General features: G+C 40.8%; 1 pseudogene; it reads left to right on the top strand.

Moving 5' to 3' along the window:
- Positions 1-380: 380 nt before the first annotated feature.
- Positions 381-25,951, top strand: part of LOC132488771 (uncharacterized) — a 56,879-nt pseudogene continuing 31,308 nt past the window's right edge.

Raw genomic sequence — 25,951 nt, forward strand, 5'->3', positions numbered from 1 at the left:
GCAGGGCTCCCTGAAAGGCCATGTGAAGTCAGCCTCTACCACCCACCCTAGGACTGGGGGAGGATGATGAGCAACCACCCAGCCCCACCAGCCTCCATGCTGACAGATGATGCCACCGGCACACACGTGCTTTCTCAGCAGCCTTTCCTGAAGTCACCTGCCAGGCCACCGCCCCTCGGCTGCCGGCTCCTGTCTGTCTGCGTCAGCATCTGTTGAACATCACACCTCCATCATCCACAGGTGAAATTGATGTCGATGGCGTGGCAAAGGAATGTAACTACAGCCTATTCTAAAAGCACACATTTATTTTATTTCAGAAATGTATGCATTATGTATGGCTGTACATAAACGTTTTTACAGAGTCTCTTAAATGATTTACCATGAGGTATGTGTTGATTATAATCTCTGCTTATTTAAGAGAGCCTTGTTTACCCCCACAGTAGTTAATACATTGAGACATGTTTCAACTAACAGTGACACCGGTAAACAAAAGTTACTGATCTACCTCGTGAGTTATAAAACTTGTAACATGCTGTAAACAGCTCTGTCATTTTACTTAGCATATTGCATTGTGTGAGCTGCCTTATTTATCTAGGGGTAAATCTTTATGTATCAAAAATGCTACAGAAGGCACAACAGATAAATTACAGACAGACACTAACATCTGACTAGTTAATCAAACAAATAGGACATGTAACAAAGAGAAAAGCTATAAATATTGACAACAAGCTGCTTCAGCCACAAAAACATTCAATACTTCAGTTCTCAAGTGTGAGTTTTACATCAGTCCCCTGGAAACAGTTTGTATCCTCCAATAAATTTTTACAGTTGATTCACCTGCCTGATACCCCTCAGCCATTTCCTTCAGAAGCTGTCAAACCCGCCAACGATAATATATGGCCCGACCAACAAGAACAGCTGTAGCCATTCTCTCTGCAGGTTCTTGCACCCTGTTCTGCATAAAATAATACATCAAGATTAATTGATTTCCCGTCAGTCTCACAGAACAGAAAATTAATTTTCATGTAGCTATTTTCCCCAGCATATGAATTTTGTACATGGCAAGTAATTTAAGTTTTTAATTATTCATGAGCGAGGAGGGGGTGGGGAGAAACATGAGAAAGTGAGCTCGCAAAAACCCCAAGGCCAATCCCTGGGCCTGGGTTTGTGCTGAGGTAACAGCAGCATTTGCTAATGCCCATATAAATAATATATGTATTAACATACACCTTAGTACAACACCAATTTCTCTCACTCTGACCCGAGACTACCAGGTCACCCTGCGGTACTTTGTCAAAGTCGCTGCGCTGGTTACATGTGACAGGCTGTGGGAAAACACAGGCCGTGGCCGCCATATTGAAGTGACCTCTGCTGGCCCCTCGGCGGCGGCCACAGGGCCCAGGCAGGATAGGAGGTAATTTAACAGTCAGTGTGCGAGGGGGACCAAGCACAAGTTGCTAATCAGCCAGGTGCTACCTCAGCAAGCCTTCCATTTGCAGGTGCCAATGACTTGTGAACAAGAAAAATGTAGCCAGAAAATAGAAAGCGAGCACGGGACTCACTCAGGCCTCATCTTTCACAGACTCTCCGCAGCCCAGCACGAGCAAAACTATCTCCTCAGAAAGGGAAAAACCACACCGTGAGCACCTCTGGCAGTTGAGTGTATTTCTAAAACGCCAACTAAAATGCTCCCACAGTACCTCCTTAGAAATTTCATTGGCATACTTCATAGAAACTGCCAGACCGGCAAATGTGCATGGCCCGCCTCCAGTCACAGAGCTGGATTTAACCCCGTTAGGACCGAATGTGAAACGCGCCTCACTTAGCACTCTTGGGCACAGAAGAAATCGGCCACCGGAGTCAAGGATTTGGGGTCACTGATTATTGACCAATGTCTTCTTCTGCCCTGAATATGAAGATGCAGTGTGAAATTAGGAGATCACTATAAACCATCGCATCTTCTCCCAGTTAAATAATGAGACCCCACCATCGCTGTGTAAGAATCAGACAGAGGAGAGAATCTGGTCACATCACCAAATTCATAAAGGACAAGGGGAATCCAAAAGTGACACAAGGAAAGAGACGCCTCTCTCAACCCAATGAGAAGCAGAGAGAGAACATGGACCAAGTATTTCTGAGAGGAGAACCTGGCTTGGGTAACCTGAGAAAGCAGCTCTGATTTGGGGCACCCCCTCACCCCAAAAGGCAAAGGCCCCACCAGTACGGGGGAGCATTTTGGTAAGTAGGAGACAAGCTGAGAAGGTCAAAAACAAAAATGAAAGAACTCCAAGTCACCAAAAAAACCCACAAAAATTTACCGGGGTTGGAGGGGGAGGGAGGGGATTGATTGATTCCCTTGACTGGGGAAGGGGTTGGGTTTGATAAAATATTAATAAAGACACAAAAATGGAAGTTTCTATGAATGTTCTTTTTTTACCTTTTTTTTTTTTTTTTTTTTTTTTTTTTTGCGGCACGCAGGTCTGTCACTGCTGGCCTCTCCCGCCACAGAGCACGGGCTCCGGACACGCAGGCTCAGCGGCCATGGCTCAAGGGCCCAGCCACTCCACGGCATGTGGGATCTTCCCAGAGCGGGGCACGAACCCGTGTCCTCTGCATCGGCAGGGGGACTCTCAACCACTGCGCCACCAGGGAAGCCCCTTTTTTTAACTTTTTTAACAGCTTCTATAAATGGCTACTCTAACCAAAACCAGAGAATCATCAAGTAATTGCCTCTCGGCTTAAAGTAGCCATGCCTCTCGCTGCAGGCTGGAGCAAAACTGGGCTTCCAGTGTTTCCATCATAAAACCTGTTTCCCTGTAACCTGCGAAACCTGTGAGAACTCACTTTAACCAGAAATTTGGCACCCAGTGCAGCAGCAGAGCGTATGTTGTTGTAATACTGTCTCAGTATAGGGCTTCAGGATTCTACTTCTATTACCTTGATGGCTCCAGACAAAGGGGTAACACGATACATCATGTCAAGCAGCTACATACTCACACGGAAGACCAGCTAGTCAACTTCAGCTCTGGTAAAATTAAAAGGAGGGGAGGCATTCTCCATGGTTTCATGTGGTGTATTTGTGAAGGGCAGGTCAATGAGGTTTGCTTAAGTCTCTGTAAACCTCTGGGTTTAAAAACAAAACAAAACCAGATGAGGGAATTCATTATAGCCTTGAGACCCCAACAACAAAGGCCTTGGCCAAGTGCTGCCAAACAAACCCAGGTCACGTGCTGCACAGCATCCAGGGCCAAGAAACATGTCCAGGTCCTGCTGACCTCCTTGACATGTCCATGACCACATCCCTGGGAGCCACCAAGCCTTGGGCCCAGCGCTGATGGGGTGAAAACCACAAGGCCCAGGGAATGCCAGGGAAATTCTCAGCTAATTATTTCTCACAGCCCAACCTATTTCACACACTCTCTACTTTGAGAGTACTGCCATCCCGATAGATCTAAAAGGTTTGACAAAGCAAAGCAGCAAAGAAGAGCTTATCCTCTCAGGATGCTCTGGGTTTGGTTTGCTTCCGACTGATGATGACGCTTGGGGAAGGCAAGTTAGGGAGTTAATCCAATGAATCATCTCTGGCAATCAGGTGATATCTGAGCCGTGTGTGTGTGCATGCATGTGTGCGCGCACGCACGCGCAGGAAGAGAGACGACATGGGTTCAAGGAAAACTTAAGTATTCACAGTGGCTCCAAAACCCCCATGAGCCAAGCTCCCAGCCCCATCCCGCCTTCCCCCCGGGTACCTAAGGGCATGGCACTTGCCATCTGCATGATAACAAAGGTGCAGTTCAGTTTATACCTGTGCTTGTAGGTTTTCTTCATCAGATGGGGAGGAGGAGGTTGCTTTATCTCATTTTGAAAATAATCCTATTGAGAACATAAATGAACTCATTATGCACACCATAAAAAAATATATGTGTTGGCAATTCTGTAACTAAAAACGTAAAAAATTTCTTGAAGTCGACGCTGCTACTAGCATAGCTTAAAGGTCTTTGTTTCTGTAAATTCAATTGAGTGTTTCTATTTCTAAGTCTGGCAAGAGGTTCTAATTATTGTTAGAAGCCTAATTAGCATCTAGTATTACATTACAACAACTGCAGCAAAATTGTACCCATTCTCCAATAAACAGTATTCACAGTATGCAATCAAGCCGCTGTACCGAGCAATGAGAATTAATAGCACTGCGTGACAATGGTAAATCCTCCATCTCCCGCTGTGTGTGTTTAATAATTTTTCACTCCTTCCAGACTGTTCCCATCAAGCACAATTCCCAAGGTCCTAATCAACCACCCTCCCCATCAATACTACACAGAGATCTGAGCACTGAAAATTATCTGCAATTTCAAAAAGTGCTTTGTTGCATTATTAGGCCACTGACCTAAGAGGTAATGGGTAAATAGTTCCTGAAAAATGTCCAAAGCACAGCATAAATTAAAGCTTATAGTCTTTCCTGCTGTTCTCACCATAGCTATAACTGCAAACTATTACGGTTTTTACACAATATTCCTAACTATAATTTTACACCATAATATTGGTGCAAAGCACCAAATGTTCTGCTTTCACGTGCCTTCATTTACTAAGCAAGAAGGAGAGTTTGGGGAAGAAGCTGATGTATTTGGTCCTTTAGAGTTACTCTTGGCCACCCTCCCTCCAGTCATGCCCACCCATCTGCCCACCCATCCTCTGACACACACACACACACAGAGTTTTATAATTAATGTGTAAAGCAATTCACAGTGGTCAGAGCTAAGAAATTTTTCTCAGCAGCGGTGTGTAACAGGCTTTCTGCATCTCACAAACACATGAGTAGGTTCATGAAGTTAGGACATGATGCTTCCAAATGGACGCAGGGGAAGACTAGGGAATCTCAGCTGAGAGGGTAGTTTACAACACCTTCTGTTGCCTGGTGTTAAGTATAACAATGTCATACAAGACCAAGGGAGGAAGAGAAACTCTGCTTCAATAAAATGAAAAGTATACTTTGGGTTAATATAAAGTTTTTGACCAAGAAAAATGGAGCCTAGAGCTCAAATCATAGCATCATGGAAGAGCATGGGGCTCCCAGAGTGGCTAGTCCAGAGGCAACACACAGCGCACCACAGCAATCCTCATCAAACATCACATCGGTACTAATCTAAGAGTTTGGGCTGGATGTTGTGCTGGTGGTGCAGATTATTTGTTTGTTTTTACAAAGGAGCAAAGAGAAAACGTATTGAAATTGAAAGGGAAGAGGTAAAATTGTCATTATATGCAGATGACATACTACATATAGAAAACCCTAAAGATTCCACACAAAAACTACTAGAACTGATCAATGAATTCAGCAAGGTAGCAGGATATATTAACATACAGAAATTGGTTGCATTTCTTTACACTAACAATGAAATATCAGAAACGGAATGTAAACAAACAATCCCCTTTAAAATCGCATCAAAAAAACAAAAAATACTTAGGGATAAACCTCACCAAGGAGGTGAAAGACTTATACTCTGAGACCTACAAAACACTAACAATGGAAACTGAAGATGATTCAAAGAAATGGAAAGATATCCCATGCTCTTGGATTGGAAGAATTAACATTGTTAAAATGGCCATACCACCCAAAGCAATCTACATATTTAAAGCGATCCCTATCAAATTACCCATGACATTTTTCACAGAACTAGAACAAATAACCCTAAAATTTATACGGAGAAAAGACATTTCTGACAGCTCAACCCAACTTAACCAAGTCAACATCTGAGGGCCTTCCAGGAGCAAAAGCTAGATGCTGGATTACCCTGGGGTCAGCCACACTTTACCAATGAAAATACTTCTTGTTTTCCCACTATATACCAACGACCCCCCCCCAAAAAAGACTTTCACTACATTAGTAGGTTAATGCCATCAAGTTCTCAAGATTAATGACTTACTGAATAATATACCAAGTTTTCTTCAACATCGTAATCAGTCATACAGTCAGTCACCCATTAACGCATTCAACAAACACCTACTGAGTGCCCACTATGCTTCCACGTACTTGGGATACACTGCTGAACAAGGAGCGCAAAGATTTCAGCCTTAATGGAGTACATCTTCGAGCATGAAGTACGCAAATTGTCCTTAATAATCCCAATAAGTAAGTAAATTACATCATATGTTGGAAGGTGATAAGTGTTAACAGGCAGGAGTAAAGGAAGAAGAAAAAGCAGCATAAGAGGATCAGGAGTTTCAAACAGGGGAGGTTGTAGTATTAAATCAAGTGGTCGGGGTGTGTGTGGGGGGGCTTCTATAAGAAGGTGATTATTTGAGCCAAGACTTAGAAAGAAGGAAAAATGCTTGGTAAGTGGCTTAAATCTCTTACATTTCTTCTCCTAATTCCAGGCACTCCCTTCATCCTATTTTCTGATACCATGATCGACTGGTTAGCATACCCTGAATGGACAGGCATCCCTTCAGGACAGTAGTTGCCATGAGAGCAAAATCTATGTCTCTCCTAATCACCTAAGTGTCCCCAACTATAAGCACTGTGCCTAGCAAAGAGCAGGTACTCAACAAACATTCACTGAGTAAATGAACACATAAGTGACTTGACAGTAACTTGTTTATGTACTTTCAGAACCCCAAGTAATTCCCTGAGTATTGGTATAATTAACACTTTATGAATAAATTCTTTTCCCCCAGCTTCATGGAGATACAATGGACATATAATATTTTATAAGTTTAATGTGTACAACATGATTGATACATGTATTGTGAAATTAACACAGTAACGTTAGTTAACACATTGATCACCTCACATCATTCAGTTTGTGTGTGTGTGTGTGTTGAGAACTTTTAAGATCTACTTTCTTACCAACTTTCAAATATACAATATATTATTGTTAACTATAGTCACCATGCTGTACATTACACCCCCAGAACTTATTCAGCTTATAATTGTAAGTTTATACCTTTTAACCACCTTCACCCATCTCCCCCACCACCCCACTCCCACCAACAACCAATGTATACTGTTTCTATGGCTCCAGCTTTTTTAGATTCTATATACAAGTGAGATCATACAGTATTTGTCTCTGTCTGATTTATTTCACTTAGCATAATGCCCGCAAGGTTCATCCTTGTTGTCATAAATGACAGGATTTCCTTATTTTTATGGCTGAATATTTATATACATATATGTTTACATTACACATATATAAATATATATGTATATACATTTACATATATATACATATATTCTTACATTTCCTTTATCCATTCATCCATCAATGGACACCTAGGTTTCCACATCTTGGCAATTGTAGATAATGCCACATTGAACACAAGGGTGCCAATATCTCTTCAAGGTAATGATTTCATTTCCTTTAGGTATATATGCAGAGGTGCAGTTGCTGGGTCATATGTTAGTTCAATTTTAATTTTCTGAGGAACCTCCATACTGTTTTCCATAGTGGCTGAACCAATTTACATTCCCACCTCACTAGCACTTATCTCATCATTTTGGTAACAGCCATTTGTGTAGTTTTGATTTGCAGTTCCCTGACAATTACTGATGTTGAGCACCTCTCCGAAGTTTCCTGGTCTTTATAGGAAAAGGAAACAGGAAGTAGGAAAGTCCCCAACCTTCATGGCAAAGGGAGTCCTTTATCTTTAATATTTTATAGCTCCCCAGGCAGTGAGAGACAGGCCCTCGCAACAGAAGGCTCATGTTTCAGGATTCAAGGCAGCTGGGTGTTTGCCTTCTTGTCAGGCTGATCAACCTGGTTGCAAGCAGACTCAGGATCTTCTGAATGAAATCGGTGCCTGATGGAAAGGTTTCTTCTGGAAAACCCCAGAAGCCGGACTGGAGAATGACAGAATTACAGCTTTGGGGGAGGGGGGACCTGGGTTCAAGCTCCAGTTCCACCTGAACTGATGCTGCAGCTTCTGAGAGCCTCCCTTCCTTCAGCTTTGGCCGGGATGACACTGTATGCCTCCTGGGGATTGCTTGCGAGAGAGTAGGTCAGGGGCTTTGCTGTGGCTGGCTCAATGCCAGTGTCAAAGAAGGGTGAAAAGTGATTACTGCTACCCTGATGGAAGTTCAGGGTGTCCTGTCTCCTCAGCTCAGCTCCGTTCCCCTCGTGTGCGGTAATGGAACGGGGCAACGCTTCCTCACCTCTCCTCCCAGTACCCTGCAGGACTTCTATTAGGAGGACACCGCCGTACTGTCACTGCCCCCAGCTTGTTCCGTCTCAGGGAGGAGGGACTTTTTGGAGGGGAGGCTGGGGGAGAGTAGCCATGCACAGCTCAGCCTTCTCTGGGACTTTACCTGGCTGCTGGAAGTGTGTGGGCTCAGCAGGTCTGGGGCAGCCTGTCACTGTCGGTGACTTGCAGTAGAAAGGCACTCAATGGAGGTATGAGGTATTGGCGAGTTCCCTTGTCCACACCCCCAGGGTATGGTACCTGTTGGCCATTCGAATATCTTCTTTGGAAAAATGTCTATTCAGGTCCTTTGCCCATTTTTCAATTGCATTATTTGCTTTTTTGCTATTGAGTTCTAGGAGTTCCTCATATATTTTGGATATTAACCCCTTATCAGATATGTGGTTTGCAAATATTTTCTCCCATTCCATAGGTTGCCTTTTCATTCTGTTGATTTCTTTTGTTGTTCAAAAGAAGAAAAAAGCTTTTTAGTTTGATATTGTCCCATTTACTGATTTTTGCTTTTGTTGTCTGTGCTTTTGGTGTCATATTCATGAAATCACTGCCAAGATCAACATCAAGGAAATTTTTCCTTATGTTTCCTTCTAGGAGTTTTGTGGCTTCAGGTTTTATGTTTATGTCTTTAATCAATTTTGAGTTAATTTTTTGTGTGAGTTGTGTAAAATAAGGGTCCAGTTTCATTTTTTTGTATGGGAAGATCCAGTCTTTCCAACACCATTTATTGAAGAGACTATCTTTTCCCCATTAAGTATTTTGAACCCCTTGTCAAATATTCGTTGACTATATATGCATGGGTTTTTCTCTGGGCTTGTGATTCTGCTCCCTTGGTCTGTGTGTCTGTTTTTACGCCAATACCATAGGGTTCTGATTACCATTACTTTATCAGAAAGTACGATGCTGCCAGCTTTGTTGGTCTTTCTCAGGATTGCTTTGGCTATTCAAAGTCTTCTGAGGTTCCATACAAATTCTAGGATTGTTTATTCTACTTTGTTTAAAAATACCATTGGAACCTTGATAGGGATTGTACTGAGTCTACGAGTAGTATGGATATTTTAATAATATTAATTCTTCCAATCTGTGAACCCATGATATAGTTTCAGTTATTTATTCTTCAATTTCTTTCATCAATGTCTTATAGTTGTCAGTGTACAGATCCTTTACCTCCTTGGTTAAGTTTGTTCCTAAGTGTTTTACTATTTTTGATGCTATTATAAATAGGTTTATTGTCTTTCATTCTTTTTCAAATAGTTTGTTCTTAGTGTACAGAAATACAATTGATCTTTGTAGGTTGATTGCATATTCTGTAACTTCACTGGATTCTAATAGCTCTAATAGCTTTTTGGTGGAATCTTTAGGATTTTCTATATATGATGATGTCATCTGTAAACAGAAAATTTTGTTTCTCCTTTTCTGATTTACATGCCTTTTATTTCTTTTTCTTACCTGATTACTCTGGCTGGGACTTCCATTACTATTTGAATAGGACTGGTGAAAGTAGGCACCCCTGTCTTGTTACTGGTCTTAGAGGAAAAACATTCAACCTTTCACCACTGAGTATGGTGTTAGCTGTGGGCTTGTCATATCAGCCTTTATTATGTTGAGGTACATTCCTTCTACACCCAATTTGCTCAGAGTTTTTATCATGAATGGATGTTGAATTTTGTCAAATGCGCTTCCTGCATTGATTGAAATGATAATAATTTTATCTTTCATTCTATTAATGTGGCATATGACATTGTGTATATTGAAATGCATATACTGAACTAAACTTGCATTCCAGGAGGGATGAATTCCACTTGACCATGATGTATGATCCTTTTAATGTGTTGTTGAATTTGGTTTGCTAGTATTTTGTTGACAATTTTTGCATCGATATTAATCAGAAATATTGGCCTGTAGTATTCTTTTCTTGTTGGGTTCTTATTTGACTTCATTATCAGGGTAATGCTGGCCTTGCAAATTGAGTTTGGGAGTTTTCCTTTCTTTTCAATTTTTGGGTAAAGTTTGAGGAGGATTAGCATTAATTCTTCTTTAAAGGTGTGGTATAACTCACCAAGATACTATCTAGTCATGGGCTTCTTTTTGTTGAGAGCTTTTTGATTACTGATTCAATCTCCTTACTTGGTTTTGGTCTGTTCAAATTTTCTGTTTTTCATGATTCAGTCTTGGTAGGTTCTATGTTTCTAGGAATTTATCCATTTCTTCTAGGTCATGCAATCTGTTGGTGTATAAATATTCACAGTAGTCTCTTATGATCCTTCATATTTCTGTGGCATCCATTGTAACTCTCCTTTTTCAATTATAATGTCATTGATTTGGGTCCTCTTTTTTTCTTGGTTAAAGGATTGTCTTTTGTTTAATCTTTTGAAAGAACTCTTAGTCTCATTAATCTTTTCTACTGTTTTCCTATTCTCTATTTCATCTATTTCTGCTTTCATCTATTATTTCCTTCCCTCTGCTAACATTGAGCTTAGCTTGTTCTTTATTTGGTCCATGAGGTGTAAAGTTAGGTTGTCTGAGTTCTTTCTTTTTTCTTGATGTATAAATTTACTGCTATAAAATTCCCTCTTAGAACTGTTTTTGATGCATCCCATAAATTTTGGTATGTTGTATTCCCATTTTCATTTGTCTCAAGATACTCTGTATTCTCCTTTTGATTTCTTTTTTGATCCACTGGTTATTCAGAAGTCTGTTAAGTCCCATATATTTGTGAATTTTCCAGCTTTCCCCCTGCTACTGATTTCAAGTTTCATACTACTGTGGTCAGAATACACACTTCATATAATTTCTACCTTTCTGAATTTGTTGAGACTTGCTTTATGATCTAACACATCACCTATCCTAGAAAATGCTCCATGTGCAGTTAAGAATGTGTATTCTGCTCAAGTTGGATGGAATGATCTGTGCATGCCTATTAAGTCATTTGATTTATAGTACTGTTCAAATCTGCTTTTCCCTTATTGGTTCTCTATCTGGATTATCTATCCACTCTTAAAAGGGGGGTATTAAAGTCCACAACTATTATTTTATTGCTGTTTATTTCTCCTTTTAGTTCTGTTAGTGTTTGCTTTACATATTTAGGTGCTCCAATGTTGGCTGCATAAGTATTTACAATTGTTATATCTTCCTGACGAATTAACCCCTTTATTATATAATTACCTTTTTTGCCTCTTTTGACCATTTCTAGCTTAAAGTCTATTTTGTCTGATATATGTATAACTAACCCTGCTTTCTTCTGGTTACCATTTGCTTCAAATAACTTTTCCGTCCCTTTACTCTCAGTCCATTATACCTAAGGCTAAAGCAAGTCTCTTGTGAGCAGCATATCACTGGATCTTCTTTTTCTATCCATTTAGCCATTCTAAGGCTTCTGATTGGACAAGTTAATCCGTTTACATTTAAAGTAGTTACTGATAGATAAGTAATTGTCATTTTGTTCATTGTTTTCTGACTATTCAGAAGTAATTCCTTTGTCCCTTGCTTCCTCTCTTGCTACCTTCCCTTGTGATTTGATGACTTTTTGTGGCAGTATGCTGTAATTCCTTTGTCAAACTTTTGTATATCTGCTACACAAAACATCTTCCTGGCTACCATGAGTTTTATAGAAAATATATTTATAAGAATAACAGTCTTGGGACTTCCCTGGTGGCGCAGTGGTTAAGAATCTGCCTGCCAATGCAGGGGACACGGGTTCGAGCCCTGGTACGGGAAGATCCCACATGCCGCGGATCAACTAAGCCCGTGTGCCACAACTACTGAGCCTGTGCGCTAGAGCCTGTGAGCCACAACTACTGAGCCCGCATGCCACAACTACTGAAGCCCATGCTTCTAGAGCCCATGCTCCGCAATGAGAAGCCACCACAATGAGAAGCCTGTGCCCCACAATGAAGAGTAGCCCCCACTCACCGCAACTAGAGAAAGCCCGCATGCAGCAACAAAGACACAATGCAGCCAAAAATAAATTAATTAATTAATTTAAAAAGAAAAAAAGAATAACATTCTTAGAGCTGCAAGGAGGAACAAAGAGGAAACTGAGACCTAGAGCAGAAGTGGTATATTTAGGACCATAGGCCAACTCTCCTCAGTACTCATCATATGACTTCTCACTCTTCACCAGAGACCAAACAACAGGGCAGGGGGTCTCGGAGGTTGGCAATTCTTCTTTATCCCTCCAACGTGGCCCTGGTGGTTGCTCTCTCTATCCCCATGTGTATGATCTTGTTTCCTCAATAGCCACTGGATATTTTCCACTTTGGGCTCAGCCCTATTATTTTCAATTTTTTTCTTACTCCTCCAGATTCATACCATCTAGGCAAACCAAATATAACATTTGACACAAGTGGGGAAGTAGAAGACAACAAAATACCCCAGGCCTAGACAGTCAGAAGAAGAATGAGCCGCCTATCTTGGGCTCCTCAACGAACATGTAAATCCAGAAACCCTCTCCTTTGTGTCGCTTGGACACTACACAGGGCAGAGTCAGCCTCAGGCAAAGGTAAGAACCCTGAAGGGGAAGTCTCTGAGAAGTTTCCTTCTTGAAAATTCCTATTTCCAAGTAGAATAGGAACAACGAAAGTCCATTTCTGCACCTCCCTTAGGCCTCATGAGCCATCAGCTACTTTGGAATGACAAATCCAATGGTATACAGAGAGTTCTGGTTATCTCCATCATCCTATCCTCCTCCACCCACCCCAGCCCTCCTTAAAGATATGGGACATTAAAAGGTGAGTCTGTTTCTTGAGGGAAAAACGTTTCCCTTCTCTTTAATAACTCCTGAGGAAAGAACTTCCCTTCCACTTTTTTTTTTCCTTTCTAGCAAAAGCAAGTCAAGAATAACTAAACTTCAAGGTAAGAAACTAACACATCCCCCCTCATTCTGCCCCAATCACAGGCATCTAAATAAGAAAGTGCCACTAATTTTTGTTCACTCTGTATGAGAAACCCAAGTCAAATTGTACCACTAAAATAGAAAGGCTAAGAGAGCTTGCTCATGAAGTTAGGGCAAGCAGATGAATAACATGTTTATAGGCTGGGAAGAGTTTACCTGCTGATGACAGATAAGCACAAGTATGACAGTGACAAATGTGAAACACACAAACTCCTTCTCAGTACTCACTCAACAAGAGAAAATTACACAACCTAGCTGGCCTTTCTTGGATGGTAAGACATGGGAATCAATTCATAATCACGGTAAGAATAACAATAATGGCAGCTACTAATTATTAGGAGCTTACCATTGTGCTAAGTATGTACCATGCATGTTCTCTTCAAAGTTGGGTATTTGGTAGTGGCCTGAGCATGGCTGTCATAATTATTCGTGGGGCATCAGCAGTTCATCAAAGCATAGACCAAGTGTTCATTTTAATCCATTCCCGAGACGTTCTTACACATGTTGAAATTTGAGACCACTGGGTTATTAACACTGCTCCAAATCAAAGGTGATCTTTATGCCTGTGATTCAGGAAGCATGGGTTTGTCCTTAGACTGGGAGCCATGAAGCAGAAGTTTTCCAGTGCATGTCTTTATCACTGGCAGCATCACTCCTAGGCCTGAGGTGGAGGAGACCCCTTCCCTGAGCCAGCTTCAGCCTTCTTTAGGCTGTGCCCACCCCCTCACAAAGCCCAGGAACATGCCAGACTACAAAGCCTAGGAACATGCCAGACTACACCTTCTACCTTCTAAGATGCATTGTGGGCACCCAGAACTCTGAAACTCTCTGCCCAGATGACCCAGAGCACACTTCTATGGACTTCACATCCCTGATCCATTCTACAAAAGTAAACCACTGTCCAACCTTAACCTGAGATATGGTTGTTTATGATGAGCTGAAGATGGATATGCAGTGTGGGCATGCAGGTATCCAGACATAGGTGCAAGAGGCTCCTAACAGAACAAGACAGAGCCAGGGGTACGGAAAAAAGGGGCATGGGCGCTGTTCCCAGGGCAGGCTATGCCCATGCTGCCATGTTCCAGCTTAAAACCCCAAGGAGGTGAAAAATTCTAAATTGAAATTTGGAATTTCAAGTCATTAATGAAAGTATATTTTTCATAACAAGAAGATGAAACATTTTATTTAGCATTTTTAGTTTGATTCGTATTTAGACACATGGTATATGGGCTTCCATTTGTACTCTCGCCCACGAATCTGTAAATGTTAGGAATAAATCTGACCATTCCCAGTGTTTCTCCCCATGGTTTAACACTCCATGTTAATGCAAGCTTCCTGTTCAACACAGGTATGCCTCCCTTTAAGCAAACCCAATAGTTAAGTGTCCAGATTTCAATGAAAGAAACATTTGAGAGTAGGTGCTCCATTTACTAAAGAACTCCATTATTCAGCAAACTCCCTTGATGCATTGGCTTGAACCAACTGATAAAAATTGATTAAACACACACACACACACACACACACACACACACACAACCTCAGAAATTCATCTCTTCATATGGAAAGGGGTTAGACAAAAAACCTAAATGATTTCCCCTTTACTATTAGTTGAGTTCACAGGTAATACTTAATCTAGAAAAATTAGAAAAAGCAGTAAACAAAAGGAATGGTATAAAATTCATCTCTTCTAGAACTTGGTAAGATGAGCACTGTTGGCTTTTAGAAGTGTATATACTTTACATTCTTTTTCAATGTCATTATGTACATGTGAAAATACAGAGATATAGGTAGTTAATTTCATGAGCATTGTAGCATAGGCACACACCCACCAAAGCATCCAGCACAGCGTTTCTATGCTGGGAGTGCTAATACAACATGTTAGGGGCAAGACTTCTGCACGTGGCTTCTAAAGACAAGTGAAACTAGACTAAGCACAAAAGAAGGTAGACCTTATCACCTAGATTCCATCGTATTTTTCCCAGGGATCCAAGTGGGCTCTGCCGGCAGCACTATGGATGCTACAGATTTCCCCTTTCTCACTGCCCTTGACTCAGAAGAGGGGAATTGGAACACCATAATGACATCTACTGTCACACTGTCTTCCTCTGGACTATGACACACAAGAGAAAGCCATGTGGCTGACAGGGTATTGGTGTTCTGGCCGGGTGTCAGGCCTGTGCCTCTGAGGTGGGAGAGCCGAGTTCACCACACTGGTCCACCAGACACCTCCCAGCTCCATGTAATATCAAACGGCGATAGCTCTCCCAGAGATCTCGATCCCAACGCTAAGACCCAGCTCCACTCAATGACTAGCAAGCTACAGTGCTGCACACCCTATGCCAAACAACTAGCAAGACAGGAACACAACCCCACCCATTAGCACAGAGGCTGCCTAAAATCACAATAAGGTCACAGACACCCCAAAACACACCATCGGATGTGGTCCTGACCACCAGAAAGACAAGATCCAGCCTCATCCACCAGAACACAGGCACCAGTCCCCTCCACCAGGAAGCCTACACAACCCACTGAACCAACCTTAGCCACTGGGGGCAGACACCAAAAACAAAGGGATTTATGAACCTGCAGTGTGCAAAAAGGAGACCCCAAACACAGTAAGATAAGCAAAATGAGAAGACAGAGAAAAACACAGCAGATGAAGGAGCAAGGTAAAAACCCACAAGACCAAACAAATGAAGAGGAATTAGGCAGTCTACCTGAAAAAGAATTCAGAGGAATGACAGTAAAGATGATCCAAAATTTGGAAATAGAATGGAGAAAATAGAAGAAATGTTTAACAAGGACCTAGAAGAACTAAAGAGCAAACAAACAATGATGAAGAACACAATAAATGAAATTTAAAATTCTCTAGAAGGAATCAATAGCAGAATAGCTGAGAGGAGAAGAACGGATAAGTCACCTGGAAGATAAAATAGTGGAAATAACTACTGCAGAGCAGAATAAAGAAAAAAGAATGAAAAGAATTGAGGACCGTCTCAGAGACCATTGGGACAACATTAAATGCACCAACATTCGAATTATAGGGGTCACAGAAGAAGAAGAGAAAAAGAAAGGGGCTGAGAAAATATTTGAAGAGATTATAGTTGAAAACTTTCCTAATATGGGAAAGGAAATAGTCAATCAAGTCCAGGAAGCACACAGAGTCCCATACAGGATAAAGGCAAGGAGAAACACGCCAAGGCACATATTGATCAAACTACCAAAAATTAAATACAAAGAAAAAAATATTAAAAGCAGCAAGGGAAAAACAACAAACAACATACAAGGGAATCCCCATAAGGTTAACAGCTGATCTTTCAGCAGAAACTCTGCAAGCCAGAAGGGACTGGCAAATATATTTAAAGTGATGAAAGGGAAAAACCTACAACCAAGATTACTCTATCCAGCAAGTATCTCATTCAGATTTCACAGAGAAATTAAAACCTTAACAGACAAGCAAAAGCTAAGAGAATTCAGCACCACCAAACCAGCTTTGCAACAAATGCTAAAGGAACTTCTCTAGGCAGGAAACACAAGAAAAGGAAAAGACCTACAGTAACAAACCCAAAACAATTAAGAAAATGGTAATAGGAACATATGTACCGATAATTACCTGAAACGTAAATGGATTAAATGCTCCCACCAAAAGACATAGACTGACTGAATGGATACAAAAACAAGACCCATATATATGCTGTCTACAAGAGACCCACTTCAGACCTAGGGACACATACAGACTGAAAGTGAGGAGATGGAAAAAGATATTCCATGCAAATGGAAATCAAAAGAAAGCTGGAATAGCAATTCTCATATCAGACAAAATAGACGTAAAAACAAAGACTATTACAAGAGATAAAGAAGGACACTACATAATGATCAATGGATCAATCCAAGAAGAAGATATAACAATTGCAAATATTTACACACCCAGCATAGGAGCACCTCAATACATAAGGCAAATGCTAACAGCCATAAAAGGGGAAATCGACAGTAACACAATAATAGTAGGGGACTTTAACACCCCACTTTCACCAATGGACAGATCATCCAAAAGCTTTAAATGATGCATGAAACAAGAGGGACTTAATTCATATTTATAGGACATTCCATCTGAAAACAACAGAATACACATTCTTCTCAAGTGCTCATGGAACATTCTCCAGGAGAGATCATATCCTGGGTCACAAATCAAGCCTTGGTAAATTTAAGAAAACTGAATTCGTATCAAGTATCTTTTCCAACCACAACACTATGAGACTAGATATCAATTGCAAGAAAAAATCTGTAAAAAATACAAACTCATGGAGGCTAAACAATACACAACTTAATAACCAAGAGATCACTGAAGAAATCAAAGAGGAAATCCAAAAATACCTAGAAACAAATGACAATAAAAACACGACAACCCAAAACCTATGGGATACAGCCTGAGCAGTTCTAAGAGGGAAGTTAATAGCAATACAATCCTACCTCAAGAAACAAGAAACATCTCAAATAAACAACCTAACCTTACACCCAAAGCAATTAGAGAAAGAAGAAGAACAACAACAACAAAAAAAAAAACCCTCAAAGTTAGCAGAAGGAAAGAAATCATAAAGATCAGATCAGAAATAAATGAGAAAGAAAGGAAGGAAACTAGAGCAAAGATCAATAAAACTAAAAGCTGGTTCTTTGAGAAGATAAACAAAACTGATAAATCATTAGCCAGACTCATCAAGAAAAAAAGGAAGAAGACTCAGATCAATAGAATTAGAAATGAAAAAGGAGAAGTAACAACTGACACGGCAGAAATACAGTCTCATGAGAGATTACTACAAGCAACTGTATGACAATAAAATGGACAATCTGGAGGAAATGGACAAATTCTTAGAAAAGCACAACCTTCCGAGACTGAACCAGGAAGATAAAGAAAATATAAACAGACCAATCACAAGCACTAAAATTGAGACTGTGATTAAAAATCTTACAACAAACAAAAGCCCAGGACCAGATGGCTTCACAGGCGAATTCTATCAAGCATTTAGAGAAGAGTTAACACCTATCCTTCTCAAACTCTTCCAAAATATAGCAGAGGGAGGAACACTCCCAAACTCATTCTACGAGGCCACCATCACCCTGATACCAAAACCAGACAAAGATGTCACAAAGAAAGAAAATTACAGGCCAGCATCACTGATGAACATAGATGCAAAAATCCTCAACAAAATACCAGCAAACAGAATCCAACAGCACATTAAAAGGATCATACACCATGATCAAGTGGAGTTTATCCCAGGAATCCAAGGATTCTTCACTATATGCAAATCAATCAATGTGATACACCATATTAACAAATTGAAGGAGAAAAGCCATATGATCATCTCAATAGATGCAGGAAAACTTCTGACAAAATTTAACACCCATTTATGATAAAAACCCTCCAGAAAGTAGACACAGAGGGAACTTACCTCAACATAATAAAGGCCGTATATGACAAACCAACACCCAACATCATTCTCAATGGTGAAAAACTGAAACCATTTCCTCTAATATCAGGAACAAGACAAGGTTGTCCACTCTCACCACTATTATTCAACATAGTTTTAGAAGTCTGAGCCACAGCAATCAGACAAGAAAAAGAAATAAAAGGAATCCAAATCGGAAAAGAAGAAGTTAAGCTGTCACTGTTTGCAGATGACATGATACTATACACAGAGAGTCCTAAAAATGCTACCAGTAAACTACTAGGGCTAATGGATGAATATGGTAAAGTAGCAGGATACAAAATTAATGCACAGAAATTTCCTGCATTCCTATACACTAATGATGAGAAATCTGAAAGAGAAATTAAGGAAACACTTCCATTTACCACTGCAACAAAAAGAATAAAATATCTAGGAAGAAACCTACCTAAGGAGACAAAAGACCTGTATGCAGAAAACTATAAGACACTGATGAAAGAAATTAAAGATGATTCACACAGATGGAGAGATATACCATGTTCTTGGACTGGAAGAATCAACACTGTGAAAATGTCTATACTACCCAAAGCAATCTACAGGTTCAGTGCAATCCCTATCAAACTACCAATGGCATTTTTCACAGAACTAGAACACAAAATTTCCCAATTTTGTATGGAAACAAAAAAGACCCCGAATAGCCAAAGCAATCTTGAGAAAGAAAAACACAGCTGGAGGAATCAGGCTCCCAGACTTCAGACTATACTACAAAGCTACAGTAATCAAGGCAGTATGGTACTGGCACAAAAACAGAAACATAGATCAATGGACCAGGACAGAAAGCCCAGAGATAAACCCATGCATATATGGTCACCTTTTCTTTGATAAAGGAGGCAAGAATATACAGTGGAGAAAAAACAGCCTCTTCAATAAGTGGTGCTGGGAAAACTGGACAGCTACATGTAAAAGAATGAAATTAGAAGACTCCCTAACACCATACACAAAAATAAACTCAAAATGGATTAAAGACCTAAATGTAAGGCCAGACACTATCAAACTCTTAGAGGAAAACATAGGCAGAACACTCTATGACATAAATCACAGCAAGATCCTTTTTGACCCACCTCCTAGAGAAATGGAAATTAAAAACAAAAATAAGCAAATGGGACCTAATGAAACTTAAAAGCTTTTGCACAGCGAAGGGGACCATAAACAAGACGAAAAGACAACCCTCAGAATGGGAGAAAATATTTGCAAATGAAGCAACTGACAAAGCTTTAATCTCCAAAATTTACCAGCAGCTCATGCAGCTCAACATTAAAAAAACAAACAACCCAATCCAAAAATGGGCAGAAGACCGAAATACACATTTCTCCAAAGAAGATATACAGATTGCCAAGAAACACATGAAAGGATGCTCAACATCACTAATCATTAGAGAAATGCATATCAAAACTACAATTCGGTATCACCTCACACAAGTCAGAATGGCCATCATCAAAAAATCTACAAACTATAAATGCTGGAGAGGATGTGCAGGAAAGGGAACACTCTTGCACTGTTGATACAGCCACTATGGAGAACAGTGTGGAGGTTCCTAAAAAAACTAAAAATAGCACTACCATACGACCTATCAATACCACTACTGGGCATATACCCTGAGAAAACCATAATTCAAAAAGAGTCATGGACCACAATGTTCATTGCAGCTCTATTTACAATAGCCAGGACATGGAAGCAACCTAAGTGTCCATCGAAAGATGAATGGATAAAGAAGATGTGCCACATTTATACAGTGGAATATTACTCAGCCATAAAAAGAAACAAAATTGAGTTATTTGTAGTGAGGTGGATGGACCTAGAGACTGTCATACAGAGTGAAGTAAGTCAAAAAGAGAAAAATAAATACCATATACTAACACATATATATGGAATCTAAAAAAAAAAAGGTTCTGAAGAACCTAGGGGAAGGACAGGAATAAAGATGCAGACATAGAGAATGGACTTGAGGACATGGGGAAGGGGAAGCTGGGACAACATGAGAGAGTGGCATGGACTTATATATACTACGAAATATAAAATAGGTAGCTAGTGGGAAGCAGCCGCATAGCATGGGGAGATCAGCTCGATGCTCTGTGACCACCTAGAGGGGTGGGATAGGGAGGGTGGGAAGGAGAGGCAAGAGGGAGGAGATATGGGGATATATGTATATGTATAGCTGATTCACTTTGTTATAAAGCAGAAACTAACACACCATTGTAAAGCAATTATACTCCAATAAAGATGTTAAAAAAAAAGAATTGTAGCATATTGCCTATAGCAATTATTTGGTATCATCCATGTGCCAGGCACTGGGAAGTCCAAGTTAATGAGACATGGTTTCTGCCTTATTAGACAGAGCTTGTGCTGTAGTTGAAGAGACCAACATATAAATCAATAATTACATTACAGTATGAAAGATGCTTTACCAGAAATCTATAGGAAGGACTAGAGAGGACTCCATAGAGAGTCCATAAATGGGAATGACTCTTTGTTCCTGGTAAGTAACCTCCAGATTTTGACAGCACTAATATTCAGACTCTGAGCTTCCTAATTCTCATTCAACAAATATTTATTGAAAACTTACTGTGAGCCAAACACTATTTTAAGAACTGGGTGATGACCAAGACAAAGCACTACCCTCATGAAGCTTACGTAAGCCAAAAAATTTACAGGAAAAAAGATAAAGTAGTGACATGCCTTTCGCTTGACTGATATATATTGTAGTAGGTGCTCAACAAGTGGTTATTGAATGAATAAAGAAACAAAAATATGCAATCGTCCACCTCTTTGTACTTCCATTTCAAAGGCAGCTGTTGTCCTTGAAGTTAAGAGAGTAGACAGTTTTGAAGTTTCAATACACAAACCGGTATATGTCTGCTCTGTTTCACTTAAAAATATGAATCCAATAGGCTTAATCCAAAATCTCTAGCTCTGAATTGGGTTACTATGTGTTGTATTTGATTTGTATTTCCATCAGTATCAACCCAAGCATCCTTGTGTAGACACCAGCAATGTACATGATTTATAGCAAGTCAGTCAAGGCAAAGCCTATAGCTTCCCTTCACATTTTGACGTTGTCAGATTACTTCAGAAGCTGGCAGCAGCTACCATAAGTAACAAGCTGTCAGTGTAAATAAATCACTCTCTCAAAAATAACTGCTAAAAAGTATAGATTAGTATGAGCAGAGGTAGGCTTGGACTTTTTTTTTTTCCATTGTCCCCTTCCCAACAAGTCTCCCATATATTTAATTTTATATAGAAAGAAGAAATGAATTCATTTTCTTTCTTTTAAAAAAAGGTTCCAGGCTTAAGACCCATGTAAGAAACTCAAGTCTCAAAAGGAAAGTTTGCAGCTCTGGTGTATAAATCATAAGGCAATCAATTTGCAATCACCTAGAGAAGCCCAAGGTATGGGGAACAGCTAGCAAGTTCTGGAAGGGCAACCCACGCCAAGCCAATTTAATTTCCTTCTATGATGGAGTGACAGGCTGAGGAGATAAGAGAGAAGCAATAGATGGTAATCCACCTGGACTGCAGCGGGACTGACTCTCTGTCTGGTCCCCACAGGACGCATTTACAATGAGCTGGAAAGACTCACCTTAGTAGTCCTCAGGGGGCTAGAGCAGCCCACCCAGAATGGGATGTCCAATGTCTGTACCACGTGGGGTGGGGAGGGACAAGTCGTCGCTGGCCTAACAGGGTGAGTGACGGGGCCATGGCCACTGCACATCTGTTAATGGGTCAATGGTGGAGGAAGCAGCACACAATTGTCCTTGGAGACACTAAATAGGGAGGCATAAACAGAGCTCTAAGAGTCTACAAGACAGACTATAGAAAGCTCCTAGAACAAGATCCATCTTAGTGTGAATAAGAGAAAGACAGTGCTCTAAGGAACAACTTGAGTCCATATCACCTCAAAAAGGAAAATGTCTATGTCACTAAATTCAGTCACTACCAATGATGCTGGGGTCATGGTGGCTTTCAGGCAGAATATGAAAGGACATTTTTAGCAGTGTGTTATGAGAAAGTTAGGATAGCACTGGGCTGGGTTACAAGCAGCCAGACACACGAGATTGAGGGTTCATCCCACCACTTTATTTGGCATCGGCCAATCTACAGTGTTCTGTCCTTGTTCAGTCATGACACATTACCAGAGACGTCAGAGGGCCCACAGAAGTTAACACTACCCATGCACCCCCTCCCACCCTCGTTTTTCATGACTTGGTTTTTCTGCCTGCCCCTCCCACCCCAACAAAACAAAACACTATTGGTCTCTGAGACCACAATCAAATTGCTGAGGGTACTTGAGCAATTCTAGACTCCACTAGCTCACACCAGGAGCTCCCATTCCAGGACCTGGATAAAACTCCTGAGAGGACACTGAAGGATAAACCTGGGGACCTGATGACAAATCTGTCTCATTTGGGGACTATGCCCTACTCTGCCACAGCAACAACAAATGAATCTTCCTTCCGACTTCAGTGGACACATGGAACAACCTGGCTTTCAGTAGTTGACTAATAAAATTTAAACATATTCACTCATTCATTAACTCACACAAAAATGATTTGCTCATCTACAATCTATGTGCCTGACCCTTTGCTAACTGTCCTCCCTTCAGTGGAGCTTACTGTCTAGTGAGAGAGACAATTACAAGAGTTGTTAAAATAAAATGTAATCAATGCTATGATGGGGGAATAGAGAAGGCTAAGGGAACACACAGCAGAAGAACCAGACCTAATGGGGAAATCAGAAAAGCCTTCCCAGAGGAAAGGACATTTTAGCTTAGACCTGCAGGGCGATAAATAGCAGTCAGCTAGAGAAAGCAATAGGTACAGAGGCTCAGAGGTGAGAAGGTAGGTGGCACTTAGACAAACTGAGAGGTGCTCAGCATGGCTGGTGTACCAAGGATGGGGGGAGTGGGGGAGACCACCACCACACTGGCCTCACACATACACATACCTACTTCTCCAACTACCCCAAAATACACACTTCACCCCCAGTAGCCACTATCTCACTACATCCCTTTGTCCACATAGGCTTAAAGCATCCCAGCCCCAGAAACAGAGCCACTCCATTTGCAGGCTGTAACACATGACACTCTTTTCTAAGGCTCTAGTCAAGTCTCCGGGTTGCTACCACATTACCACTCCCCAGGGCTCCCTCTCTTCTGAGCTATTACAGCACCTGCATCCTGACCCAACCCTTAACTTAGGCTTCTTCATCAACTGACGTTCACCATTCAAGTTTCAGATTTGTCTCCTCTGCCCTTCTTGAGGACATGGACCCTATTTTCAAGTTTCCACTCTCTCTGTATCAGCATCCTAAACAAACACACACACACACACACACACACACACACACACACACTACTGCTCCACCAAGTACAGAAAGAACTAGGCACATAATATTGATACACGTTCAAAGACATTAAAGAATTTTTTAAGGACAGTGGTAATTTCTTATGAAAGGTTGTATGTATAGTCCCTACCACTTTTTGGAATGACGGGTTATTGTCATTTAGGGTCTCTTACTATAGTAGCAAGAGAAGTTGTGTGTTTAGGAGGAAGATTGTGTAGTTTGGTGTCATGGAAAAAAAGCATAGGCTTTGGAGTCAGACCAACATCTCCCTCCAAGTTTCACTGACTGCTGGATGTGTGTCTTCTGGCCAGTCATTTCACCTCTCTAAACCTCAGTTTCCTCATCTGTGAAACTGGGATCACAACATCCTCAGAGGGTTATTATGAAAATTTAATGAAATAATGTATAAGTTATTATCTGGCTTATAGCAGACATTCAAAAAAATATGTTATCTTTCCCTTTTCCCTCTTATTAAGGGAAAAAAAATCAAAGGTGGCCTTAACTGCAAATTTGAGTCAAATGTTCCCCTCCCAAAAAACAGGTAACTCGGGAAAACAAACCCGACTATGAAGCAGAATGAAATGGAAGACACAACTTCTAGCAGACATTTGCATTTTTAGTGGAGACGGGGATACAACAATAAAATTAAATTAGAAGAGATTTATACCATCACTAGAAATGTCCTTTTTCAATTCCACAAAATAAAAATAGAAAAGAAATTAACCGAGAGAAACAGAAACACCCACAGATTATCATCGTCTCTTGTTATGTAAAATAACTCGCTAAAATCATATTTGAAGATTTTTTTTTTGCATTGTCACATTAAAGACTGCTTTGCTGGCTAAAATAAGCAACTGTGACATAAATATGGTGTGGACATATCATACACATTTTAAAAGAGAAAATAAAAGCAAGCTATAGCCATATGCATGTCTTATTGCAAATAAAGCCTGTGACCTTTCCAAATGAAGAAAAGAATGTATCTCTTCTCCTGAATTTCTAATATGATGCCCTAACACTCCTATTTCTCTCAGCAGATATTTTGTTTTCAACTTTAAGGCTGGTGAAGTAGCACCTTCACATTTCCTATTTGTCTTCTGTGGTCAGCTGAGCTCAGCTACCCAAACACACATGCACACGCTCAGAGGACAGATTTGTCGTGCTGACCTTTTCTATCTCCTACGCTTTTTTAACTGATTGAGATTCCATCCCACAGAAACACGCTCACAGAGTCAGCACAGAGAGAAAGCGGGTAAAGGATGGCAAAGATAAATACCAGAGAAGCAAGCTAGAACCTGAATGCAAGGGACATTGTTCACAGATTTATTCAAGGATGGAAAGGTAGCGCAGAGCTAGTGCAGCAGGCAGTGCACAGTGCAAAATTAACCAGGGACCTTTACCGGGAACGTCAAAGGTCAAAGTAATTTGTAAGGTAGTACTTACCAGGTGCCATGTGCCAGCCTCTACGTGGACTAGAACCCTGTGTGATCCAACCCTGAGAAAACCAGCAGAACAAAAATATCCTCCCCATCTGAAAGTAACTGCAGCGCTAAATGAAGAACGACTATAAGTGGATCATCGTGTCCAAAACTGGCTCCCCAGCTTGTGGGCGTGAGGGGCTACCAATGTTGACTTAAAAATCCTAGAACACAGCAAGCAATACGCCTCCTGTTCCTATTCCGGGCAGGCTTATTGTACTGGGCTACATGAATGTTTATTCTGTGAAACCCTGTGGTTTTCCAAAGCAGGGCTAAGGAGCTCTACTGGTCTGTATCAGGAGGTGTCACTGTGTTTTCCCTCCACGTGAGATGAGAGCTTCCCTCCCAGTAGGGGCCTTGGGTCATAAGAAATGAGTGTTTTTCCCTTTTGCTAGTAAGAAATCTTAAGACCTGGTGTAAGAACTGCTCAGGCATAACAAGTTACAGCCCAGCGGGTGCACCGATTAGCTGGGTTCCATAACCATAAAGTCAACAATCATCCCCCTCCATGCCCTTTCTGCAGGTGGGTGACCGACGAACACTAAGGAAGTCAG

This window comes from Mesoplodon densirostris, chromosome 1 (genome assembly GCF_025265405.1).
Source record: "Mesoplodon densirostris isolate mMesDen1 chromosome 1, mMesDen1 primary haplotype, whole genome shotgun sequence".
Classification (NCBI taxonomy): domain Eukaryota; kingdom Metazoa; phylum Chordata; class Mammalia; order Artiodactyla; family Ziphiidae; genus Mesoplodon; species Mesoplodon densirostris.